Here is a 12,313-nt window from a genome sequence, read left to right on the forward strand (position 1 = left end):
ATTTTAATTTTTTTATTGAAATACTTGAGGTCTGACAATTAAGTTCGCAAACTTGTTGTAATGATGTTGCTAACCTTTTTTGATATCAGAGGAATTGTTGATTATGAATTTATACCAACTGGACAAACAGTTATCTAAGTTTACTATTTGAAAGTGCTGAAAAAGCTGCATGAAAAAGTTAGACCACCTGAAATTTTCGCCAACAATTCATGGCTCTTGCATCAATGCCCAGCTCACATGGCACTGTCTGTGAGGGAGTTTCCAGCCAGTAAACAAATAACTGTATTGGAACACCCTCCCTACTCACCTGATCTGGTCCCCAATGTCTTCTTTCTTTACCCGAAGATAAAGAAAATATTGAAAGGAAGATATTTTGATGATATTCAGGACATCAAGGGTAATATGACAATAGCTCTGATGGCAATTGCAGAAAAAGAGTTCCAAAATTGCTTTGAAGGGTGGTCTAGGCTCTGGCGTCAGTGCATAGCTTCCCAAGGGGAGTACTTCAAAGGTGACCGTAGGGATATTCAGCAATGAGGTTTGTAGCACTTTTTCTAGGATTTCACAAATTTAATCGACAGAACAAATGTATAAGTTTAAGGTATACATGTTGACTTGATATATTTATATATTGCAATATAATTGGAATTGTAGCATTAGCTAACACTTCTATCATGTCACCTAATGATAATTTTGTGTATGTGTGTGGTGGGAATAATTAAGATCTAATCTCTTAGCAAGTTTGATGCTTATAATACATTGTTGTCTATAGTCACTATACTGTGCATTAGATCTCCAGGATTTATTTATCTATGGTTGCAAATTTGTGTCCTTAAACACCATCTCTCCTATTCCCTCAGCTCCCCAGACCCTGGTAACCATCATTTTACTCTGTTTTCATGAGTTCAACTTTTTTTACATTTCACGTATAAGTTACATACGTATTTGTCTTTTTCTGTCTGATTATCTTACTTCTAATAATGTCCTCAAAGTCTATCCATGTTATCACAAATGCAGTACTTCCTTCTTCTCATGTTTAAGTAACATTCCATTGCATATATATATATGTATATATATATATACATATCACATATATATACATATTATATAAACATATATATATATATACATATATATATATATATATACACATATACATATCACATCTGCTTTATCTGTTCAACCGTTCACTGGCACTTAGGTTGTCACAATATCTTGACTTTTGTCAATAGTACTGCATAGGAGTGCTTATATCTCTTAAATATCCTGTTTTTATATCCTTTGGGTATATACCAAGAGTGGAATTGCTGGATCATATGGTAGTTCTATTTTTAATTGTTTGAAGAACTTCCACACTGTTTTCCATAGAGGCTGCACCAATTTGCATTCCCACCAACAGTGCACAAGGGTTCCCTTTCTCTAAGTCCTCGCCAGCCCTTGTCTTCTTGATGATAGCCATTCCAAGACGTGTGAGATAATACGCCATTGTAACTCTGATATGCATTCTTCTGATGATTAGTAATATTGAGATGGTAGTTTTAAATTGAGATATATCAGTATCAGATATGTCAGTAAATTCAATATCTGAATTCAAAACTACCATTTAATGTGGTAGTTTTTTAAAACTATTAGTTTTTAAAAATTATTCAGTAGTTTTTTTAAAGCTACTGAATTTAAAACTACCAATTAGTGTGGTTATTACATTTAACCACATTTAATGTAAATCGACTAACTGTCCAACTGAAAGTCAAAGATTGTTATGTTATATAAAAGCTAGATGAAATTAAACAAATCACAGGACACAGGAAGTTTTGAAGAAAAAATGGGAACACACAATGTTATATATAAATGATGTATTCCAGAATTGTGCATTTGAAACCTTTACTAACCATTGTCACCCCAATAAACTTTAATTAAACAAAAACAAAAAAAGAAGGAGAAAAAAGAATGGGAGAAGACATGTCACGCAAAGCACTAACCAGAAGAAAGCTGGTGTAGCTCTAGTAACATCAGACCTTTTTTTTATACAAAAAATATTTTTAGAGATAGAAAGATACAATTTGTAATAAACATTTCAATTAACCAGAAAGATAAATTTCTAAATGTCTGTGTGTCTAATAAGATAACAAAAAAATAAAGTAGACATTGGCAAGAATATAATGAAAAATACACAAATTCACTATCGCAGTGGAATATAAACAAACCTGCCTCACTGCCCTAGAACAAGCATGGCAAGAGTTAATAAGGATGTAGAATCTTTGAATGGCTCTACCAGCAAATCTGATTTAGAGGACATATACAGGACATTGTCTCTAGCAACTGCAGGACACACACCCTTATAGATTACACACAGAGCTTTCACATTTACCATTTGCTGGCCAATAAAGTATGTTTCATTTAAACGTACTTCTCAGCCATCCTGTCTATTCCTCATATCATAATTCTTGTTAGGTATATGTTAGAATGCTGTCTATCTTCCATTCCTTGTAACTTTAATCCTCGTTTTTAAATGATTTTCATGCTGTATTCTAGGTGATTTCTTTAGTATCATCTTCTAATTCAGTAATTCTTCAGTTGTGTCAAGTCTAGAACTTATCTATTGAGTTTTTAATTTTAAATATATTTTTTTTAATTTCTAGAACTTTTAGAAGAGACTTGGGAGACAAAATATACAAGTGTTTGAAATCCACATAAACACCTATGTGGATCAGAAACTGATCAGCACCAAGCAAATGCAGTCTCTCAGACATCGCCAACCACCATGAGAGAGAGCAGAGTGGGGACAAATGGCCTTGGGGGATGCAAGGAACAGAGAGTATCTCAGATAGCCTCTCAGGGCTTTAGTGGTCCCAGAATGGAATGGGAGGACACTGAACTTAATAAGAGGCAGTGGATCTGAGGGAGTCTCATCACCAGGAGGAGGATGGGCTATAACAGAAAAAGGAGCAGAAGGACTGTGTCACTGAAGGATGGTTGGGATCATAAGAACCTCATCAGACACGTATGTGGGGAGATGACCACTCATAAGGACCGGATATCATAGAGCATCTGAGTGGATGCCATCTGCCACTAAGAGACATGAAGGATACGGACTGGATGATTTCCCACCCTATCCCCACACTGTGCTCTAGGTATAGCCCTCAACTTCAGGGACACCTTAGGGAGGGAGAGAGTGTGAAAGCCAGAATTGATTTATACTGAAATGGGCTTTCTGAGAATTAACTGAGTTCTGTTTTCTGTCAGGAAAGATGAGGTATTGAGATAGAAACTAAGTTAAATTACAGAAAAAACAAAGTTGTCTATTAGCACATCTCCAGTTGAGTTTCATGAATATACTATTTTATCCTATATTCAGAAGCATTTTAGGATGGAAAGAACTCCCCATGTCACCAAGTTTCATCCCAGCATCACAAAGACAAGGAATCTAAGGTATCTGGGCCTCAGTGAAATGAAGCATGAAGGTACTAGTCCAAGTTCACCCTGCTGTGTTGTAACAAGATAAGGACTCAGAACTAGGACTCCTATTAAGTAACTTTTCTGCCCTAAAATTTTTAGTCTGTTCTTATATGAGGTCCTCCAAGAAGGCGAAATCTACCACCTTCTTGATTCTGTCACACAGAAAAGAATATATTTATTTTCTTAATTCTTTTGTATCATAATAACTGTGCAATTAATCATTTCTAACACACACACACACACACACACACAAACACACACACACACAATATTAGTGGTGTCCTGAAGGGTACATTGAACAGATTCCTGGGCTCCACTTCGAGCTTCACATTCAGTAGATCTGGGGTGGGACCTGAGAATCTGCTTTTCTAACAAGTTCCAATGTGATGCTATTGCTGCTGGTCTCAGGATCACACTTATAAAACACCAGATTGTGTTTCTTGAAAATTCCATTAAACATCTTTGTTGGCTTTTGCCATGATGTCCACTGAAGAAATACTTTTTAAGTTTTCCTCAGATGTTCTTCACTCACATTATGCCTTTCTAATTACTCTTTTTAAATTATTATTATTTAAAAAATTCAAGTATAGTTGGCATATAATATTACATTAGTTATATTAGTTTCAGGTGTACCTTAAAATGTGATCACCCCTCTAATTCTGGTAATCATCTCTCACTATGCAAACTTTTCACAATATTATTGACTATATTCCCCTTCACCTTTTTCACTCATCTCCCCGGTAACCATCCATTTGGTCTCTGTTTCTATGAGCCTGGCTTTTGTTTGTTTTGTTTTGTTTTTTTCAGACTCCACATAAAAGCAAAACCATGCAGTATTTTCTTTCTCTATCTGATTTATTTCACTTAGCATAATACCATCTAGGTCCATCCATGTTGTCACAATTGGACAGATTTCATTCTTTTTTATTACTGTATAATATTCCATTGTGTATATACACCACATCTTCTTTATCCATTCATCTATTGATGGACACTTTGGTTGTTTCCACGTCTTGGCTGTTGTAAATAATGCTGCAATGAATATACGGAAGCATGTTACTCTTCATTTCAGATTGTTTTGGGCTGTTTTCTCATTTTCTTCCCAAAGAATAAATCTAAGTTCCCCCTAAATATCATTCCTATTTTGTTGACATTGTATTGAGTTTATAGGTTATTGAAGGGATAACTAGTATCTTCTCATTACTGGGTCATACTATCTTTCAAACAGGATATACTTGTCTATTTACTTAAACCTCATTCTAAGTTTTTTATGGTTTTTCTTCATGTGTATTTTTATTTTGAAGCTTATTCTCAGGCAGTTTATATTTGAAATTGTTTTAGTGATTAGGATCTTTTTCCACAGTATTTTCTAAATGTTCTTTGGTGGTAAATAGGGAAAGCTATTGCCTTTTGTTCTATATTTATTTTTATTTATATGTTCTAAAACTCAAGATTTTATTTGTGGCTTAATATATAATACTTTTTTTAAAGTTCTATAGTCCCTGGAAAAAGGCATTCTCTCTGTAGAATATGTAGTAAAAGATGTACCTTTAAGTATAATTATTTATTTTATTAATATTTTTAAATAATTGCTTATTCTTGAATTACTTTGAGATAGGCATGCTTCTACAAATTTCCCAATAAATATATGTATATATATGGCTTTCTTTGAATTTTTTAATTTTTAAAAATTATTCATTTTTTTGTTACAGCTGATATTCAATATTATTTTATATTAATTTCAGGTACACAGCATGGTGGTTAGACACTTGTATAACTTAAGAAGTGACCCCCCCCCGATTAGTCTAGTACCTACCTGTCACTGTACATGGTTGTTGTAACATTATTATTGACACTATATTCTGTATGTTGTACTTTACATCCCCATGACTATTTTGAAACTACCAATTTGTATTTCTTAATCCTTTCACCTTTTTCACTCAGACTCCCAACTTCCTCCCATTTGGTAACCATATTTATCTATGACTCTGTTTCTGTTTTGTTTGTTTGTGTTTTTGTTTGTTTATTTTGTTTTTTAAATTCCACATGTGAGATCATATTGTATTTCTTTCTCTCTCTCTGACTTATTTCACTTAGCATAATACCTTCCAGGTCCATCCATGTTGTTGCAAATGGTAAGATATTCTTTTCATGGCTGAGTAATATTCCATTGTATATATGACCATATCTTCTTTATCCAATTCTTTATTGATAGGCAGTTCGGTTGCTTCCATAGCTTGGCTATTGTAAATAATGCTGCAATGAACATAGGGGTGTATATATCTTTTCAAATTAGTGTTTTAGATTTCCTCCGGTAAATACCCAAAATTGGAATTGCTGTGTCATCAGGTAGTTCTATTTTTAATTTTTTGAGGAACCTTCATACTGTTTTCCATAGTGGCTGCATCAATTTGCAATCCCAACAGTGCACGAGGATTGCCTTTTATCTGCATCCTCGCCAACACTTGTTTTTCTTTATTTATTGATCTAGATTATTTATATCACTTTGCATTAAAATAATTTATCTTCTTTTGTGAGGACAAGTTTTGTTTGTGACAACGTTATGAAAAGTTTACAATTATTTGAATATCTCTCAATCTTAACTTGTTTCAATGCACATTTCCGATACCTTTATGATTATTTTTCCAGCTTCAAACATTTAATTTTGTTGTAATACTTCTTCAAGGAACTTTTTTCCATGAAGCATAATGCCTAATATTTTCTGAGTCCTTTCATTTGAGAATGCATGTCTATTGCCTTCACATATATAAGACAACCTGAAAAGATCTAACATTCCTGGATCACAACATTTTCCTCTCAAAATTGGTTTGAGGCCCCTTTTGTCTTCTGCATTTAGGGTTAAGTTTAACACCAGCCTAATTCTTATTTATTCATGGGTTACTTTTTTTCTTATTATTTCCTTGTATAGAAGCTTGAAAAATTGTTTTCTTCTATGTAGTTGAAAAGTTTTCTAGACTATGTCTTGGTGTAAATTTGAGTGAAAAACAGTGAGCTTTATTCAATACAAGCAACTTTCTTGGACTCAAGAAATGTCCTTCTATTATAGTTTCAATGTTAACTTTCTTACCTTTTTCTATGTCTTTTAAGGGCAGAGTACAGAAGGACAAACAAAAAAGGCAAAATCTTTGTTTTCATGGAGCTAATTATTAATCGAGTGAGTGAGACACTCATTAGAGGAGTATGCTTCTACCATCCCACTACTGGTGTTATTACCACCCAACATGTGTTCAACATTTACTGCATACCAGACTCTGTATTAAGCTGTTTATATTTATTGTCTTGTTTAATTTGCATGACAGCAGAGTGAAGACGATTCTGTGATTAATTAGGTTTATTGATGAGGAGATTGAGTCTCCAAGATGTCAAGTACATTGCCTGAGCTGGGATTTGAACACAACCAACTGAAGAGCAGGAAAGAATGCATGCATTTTAGGCAGAAGAAACAATTCACTCTGGGAAAGAGAAGAGATTGGGGAATTTCAGGTAAGACAACAACATCTGTGACTGAAGAATATGGAGCTAGGGATAAATGATTAAAAGTAAGGCTAAAGAAAAAGGTTGGAGTCAAATTGTGCCCTTTCTGGGAAATTTGGCTACCATGACATTGTTTTATTTTGTTCTTTACTGCCTTTGAGGCTAATTTTAATCCTACTACTATGTTTTTAATTTCTTGCAGACCTTCTATATCCCAGCTTCCACATTTGAAAGCAATTCCATCTTCTTCTCTTTCTTGAATTTCATTGCTCAAACTCAAGTCCTCTTTTATCTCAGCCTATTTTCTCTTCATGAACCAAGTTGAGAAAGCTAAAGAGTTTTCTGGAATTTTCACATGGATTCTACATTAGATAATCTTCAGACTGCTTCCCCTTTGTTGTCTGAGTGATATACTTGCATATTGTTCTAGAGTCTCTTTTAATACACCCCATTTTCAAACTTGTGGAAGAACTGTTGCTCATTTCACGTCCTTGCACAAGATAAAACCTGTCCAGACTCAATTTTCACCTGAGCATTAGGTGAGTACATGGACCCAGGTCTCGTTGTCTGTATGTTGTGTGATGGCAAATCCATTTCCAGGTCTAGAGTTTGGAAAATTCTTTGATGCTCCAGTCTAATTCCTGCTTCTGGGGGATTTTCACACTTTTTTTTTTTTCCTGTTCTTAAATGGGGGTATTTTTTTCTTCTTTTCCCCATTTTTTCTTTGTTATTGGATTTTTACTGAGGCAGAACTTGCAAAACAAAAATTCCCCAAATGTACAATCTTTGAGATTTTTTCTGGTTGCATCTCTACTTTGACCACTTCACTCTTAGATAGGGCCACTCCCACGCCTTCCTGTGCAGCCCTGCTGTTTTCCTAAACAAACAAAAAAAATACTAATAAATAAATAAATAAATAATCTTTACAGGGACATATGATGGAGGTGAAATTTTCTTGCCCCCTAGAACACACTTAAAAGTGTCGGAGGGATGCATGCTATTTACTCACTAGGATAGGTCATAGGTCCCTGAGACAGTGCAGGGAGTGGGAAGAGAGAGACAAATAAAAGCAATTTCTTACTTTTTTGGTAAAGATAACATTGTGTTTCATAAGTCTGGGTTTCCATGAGCCAAAGTCTGGATAGGGTTTTACTCATTCTGGCTCCCTATGCTTTATAATTAGGTTAGTTGATACCAGATTTTGGTATCTTTTCCTCTTGTCTATTTTAACTTTCAGTGTTACTCTGAATTATTACCTTTATCCAGGTATTCACAGAAGCTGTCCAGCTTCCCACCATTTTCAGTTTGTGAGATAGTTTAGTAAAAATTTGAATTTGACACGAGCACAAAGAAAACTCTTTGGGGACTCATACCTAATATCGAATTCTTGGTTGTATTAAAAAGGGGGAAAAAGGAAACCTTTGTAATGCCAGCAGGTATGAACAAAAACTTGGTCAGTGAAACTTGGATTGATAGCACCTCATCACTGCTATCTGGTCAAAAGGAACATCTATGGATTTTTTTTTCTAGCCTAAATGTGTCAATTGGTTGAGACAAACAATAATATCTTTTCTTAATTATAGCAAATGTGGTTTATTTCTCCATTCTTCATTGATACTTTTCATATTCAAATATTCAATTTGAAGTGACACATCTCACCCTATTTCTTTTCACCCAGTGATGATGTCTCATGATTGATCAGTGTTATTGAATCTCTCATTTTATATGTAACATATTTATAACATTTTACATGTAACATTGCTTTTCTAATACTTGTTCTCTGCCTTAAGTTTCCTTTTTTTCCTACCCTGTTCTGCCTCCTGGATTGAGATGTTGTTTTGATTCTGAACATCCATTTTGCTAGCCCTGATTTTCTCCAAGCCTTTTTCAGTCGAAATCTGAAGGAAATAAGCAAGTGAGTCAGAAATCACTTCTTGTCAGACGCAGTGCCAGAAAATGAGCACTTTTGTGCTCAGTGAGAAAGCATTTACCCTTTCTTTACTTCTTGTAACTTGAAAGTAAATCCATCTCCTTCTTCTCTTTGAGCTTAATTCCCCAATCTCTATTTCAAAACAGAAAAAGATCAGGAGGAACATGCAAATGTTGGACATCCATCCTCAGTAACATATCATATTTATCACCTTTAATGTCCCCTTAATGTCTTTATGTCTTGTCTTTCTAACTTAGCTATGACTCCACTAGTAAAAATTATATGACTCATGTCCAATTCCACATTTAGCAAAATATCCAAAGCTTTGTTAGTGTGCAAGGCAATGAATATGAAATGAGGTCTACATTCTTTATTTGGATTAAGTTTAAAGCTTTTCAAATAACACCATCTGAAAATGTCATAGCATGACAAAGCAGCCATCCCTATGGGAGGGAACCTACCCATGGGGCGAAGGACCTAGGAGGAAAATAGACTGTTTTTCTTGCTATCTTATAACTCTCTTCTGCTCACTGCCACACGTACCTGACTCCTGCATTTTTATGGATGAATAAAATAAGGTAAAAAATTAACATAAAGGGAAATTTACAGATGGAAAATACTCTAGAGAAGGCTAAAGTGTAAGGATTAATATGAGGTAGTTTAGGACAGGAGTCAAAGAACTATGACCCAAAGGCCAAATCTGATCCACTTTTGTAAACAGCTTTATAGGAACATAGCCATGTCCACTCATTTACATATGATGTATGGCTGCTTTCCCACTACAACGGCAGAGTTGAGCAGTTACAACAGAGACCATATGGCCTACAAAACTTAAAGTATGTACTATCTGTCCAGTTACAGAAAAAGTGTGCCACCCCCTTGTGTGATTGTTGGTTTCTATCTAGACTGTGTTCCTCTCTTTCTCTTTCCTAGTAGGATTTGGATTGCTCTCTGTTTCCATCTCTCTGCCATGCAGCCCAGGTGTTCCAAGGAATGCTCACCTTCCCCCATCTCTGACTGGTCCAAAGGTTGTCCCATCAAGCTTGCCACAACAATTGGAACAAGATCTCAGGTCTAAGACAATCAGTACATGGAAATCCCCTAACCATGGGAATTGTTTCAAAAATGGGCATGTAACCCAATTAAAATCATATGAGAAAGAGATTGCTCCAGATTTGGGGAAAATACATCCCTCTGCTTTTAATTGAGACCTATGGAAGAAACACTCTGTCCTATCCTGGATGGTATTGTTTGCAGCCCTGTAGCTATTTTTCCACCAGGAGGAAAGCCAGGAAGACACATAGCCAGCACAGAGAAAGGTACAGCTAAGAGAAAGGCAGAGAACTAGAGCTGGAATCCATAGATGCAGCTGACCTTCGACACTGCCTTATTTCTGGACTTACAATTACTTGAAGTAATTATTTTAACAATTTTTTAAAACAGTTTGAGTACTGGGTTTTCTGTTACCTGCAACATAGAGGTTTCTAACCAAATTTCAATCCATTTAGTGTCATAGGATTTTGTGTTATTCATTTGTAGGCCTAAAAATGTCTTTACCTCTGAATAGAACCTCCTCTCAGTATCTCTTAGGAGCTGCCTCTTTGAGTCACTGCCCAGAAGTATGTTTAATTCAAAACTCATGGCTCAAGGTGGTCACCAGGCTTTGTGATATCCTTGGGTGCTCTTTATTCTACCACAGTCTTGTCACAATCATTTCTTGACTGAAGGTCAGGAAATCTGTATGTGACATCCCAAGCTTGTAGCTTTTCATTAGCTTCCTACTTATTGCCCTCAGAAAAGTCCAACATTCTTTTTTTCATTATTATTAGTTTAAAGTGTACAAAACAATGTAATAGTTAGACATTTACCAACATTCTTAGTAGGGTTTACAAGACCCTGTATGTTCTGTTCTCTGTTCACCTCCCCGGCCTCATCCTGAATCACGTTCCCCTTCCCACTCTGCTATCTAGTCACACTGTTTTTCTATTGCTTCCTCTATGGAGCCATACTCAGTGTCTCCAAACATTTAAGAAATACTACTCTCTTTGCCTGGAATCCTCCTCTTTCCAGTTTTCACCTATATCATTTTTGTTCATTATTCAACTTTCACCCAATGGTTGCTTCTTCAAAGGTGACTTACCTAACCCTCTAGATTTGTTTAACTCCCCATTATAAACTCCCATCTGCCTCTTCTTTCCTTTTTCATAGCATTCTTCCTATTTGTAGCTACTAATTCAAAATCTATGTTTACAAGTACACTAGAAGCTCCATGAAGGCTGAGTCCAGGCCTTTTATTTCACTACAATCCCATGTCCTCAGCGCAGTGTTCAGCACAGAGCTGGTCATCAATCTATGTGGCTTATGACAAAATTAGTAGTTTGGGCCATTTTTAAAATTGAAGTTATGGGCACTATCCATGTTTAAACGCAGAGCACATTTCTAGTGACTCACATCTAGTGACTTGAAGAGAATGTTGGGTCGACACTAATAAATTCTTATTCTCTGACTCTCCGTTTTTCTAGAAAACATGAAGCACATCAGCGTCATAATATGATAACCATTTATATGTTACAATATATCAAGCTCTCAACCAGGCCCTCACTATCCTCTACCTTCAACTTTTAAAGTTCTTTAAAATACATTTTATTAATCTCATTCGGCTGGTGAGAAAACTGAGACTTAGCTTGCTCGTTATGTGTGAATCTATCACTTTTACCAGCCACAGATCATCTGGGTGATTGTCAAACCTACAGAACAACTTCTCCCACATCTACATGAGTGAAGAATTTATGATCACTTCTATCACCAAGACTCCAGATCTGGATTCCGTGTGTGTGTGTGTGTGTGTGTGTGTGTGTGTGTGTACATATGCTACAGTGCACTGAATTGTGCCATCCCCAAAGTCATATGTTAAAGCTCTCTCAATATGATAGTATTTGAAAATGGGAACTCTGGGAGGTAATTAGGTTTAGAGGGTGGGTCATGATAAGATTCATGAGGTCATGATCAGATTAATGCTATTATATAAAGAGACACTACAGAGCTCTCTCTCTCTCTCTCTCTTTCTCTCTCCCTCCCTTTTTTCCCCCTCTCCCTTTCCGTCTCTTTCTCTCTGTCATGTGATGACACAATGAGAAAGTGGCCATCTGCAATCCAGGAAGATGGCTCCCACCAGAACTCAACCATGCTGACATCCTGATCTTGGACTTATAACCTGCAGAACTATGAGAAAAGAAATTTCTGTTATTTAAGCCATACAGTCTCTGATATGGCAGCTGAGTTGACTAATCACTTGCACATAGAAAGTCTACTTCATGTCTCCAAAATCTCTTTTAAATTTCTAACATCTTTTCTTCCTTCCACTATTACCCTCTTATCCAGCTTTTCATCATCCCTCCTGGACAACTGCAAACACTTTCTAACTGGTCTCCC

This window comes from Rhinolophus hipposideros (assembly GCF_964194185.1).
Source record: "Rhinolophus hipposideros genome assembly, chromosome: 20".
NCBI lineage: Eukaryota > Metazoa > Chordata > Mammalia > Chiroptera > Rhinolophidae > Rhinolophus > Rhinolophus hipposideros.